Raw genomic sequence first — 618 nt, 5'->3', positions numbered from 1 at the left:
GACCCAAAGTTGTTTTCTCACAATTAGAAAATGTCTTCTTCTTTTTCTCTCTTTGATAAGGTCTCATGTATGCCAACAGTGAGGTAAAACATACTATGTAGCTGATGATGTCCCTACACTTCTGATCATTCTACCTCCCTCCCCCCCCTCCCCCAGATTGAAGGCTACTATATCCAGTTTGTGTCGTGCTGGGGTTTGAAACCAGGGCTCTGCATGCCAGTCAGGTATCTGTCAACTGAGTTACATCCCCAGCCCTGTCTGTGTCTTTTAAGATTCTCTTTTTTTATTCTTAAAGAAAATTGATATTTCAGGCATATGTATTATGGTCTTAGGGATACAAGTTGGTGTTTGAATGGTGTTCAAATTCTGTCCTGACTTGTGTATCTTTTACTTGACTTGGAGAAATGGAGTGCAGAATATTACCTTTAAGTTTCTTTTTTCAAAACAGGAAAATTAAAATATGCTTAAAGATGTGTCACATGGCACTGGGCATGGTTGTGCATGCCTTTAATCTCAGCACTGGGGAGGAAGAGGCAGGCAGATTTCTGAGTTCGAGGCCAGCCTGGTCTACAGAGTGAGTTCCAGGACAGCCAGGGCTACACAGAGAAACCCTGTCTC

Source organism: Mus caroli, chromosome 8 (genome assembly GCF_900094665.2).
Source record: "Mus caroli chromosome 8, CAROLI_EIJ_v1.1, whole genome shotgun sequence".
Taxonomy (NCBI): Eukaryota; Metazoa; Chordata; class Mammalia; order Rodentia; family Muridae; genus Mus; species Mus caroli.
The sequence above is the reverse complement of the archived record's forward strand: the minus strand, read 5'-3'. Positions refer to the sequence as shown.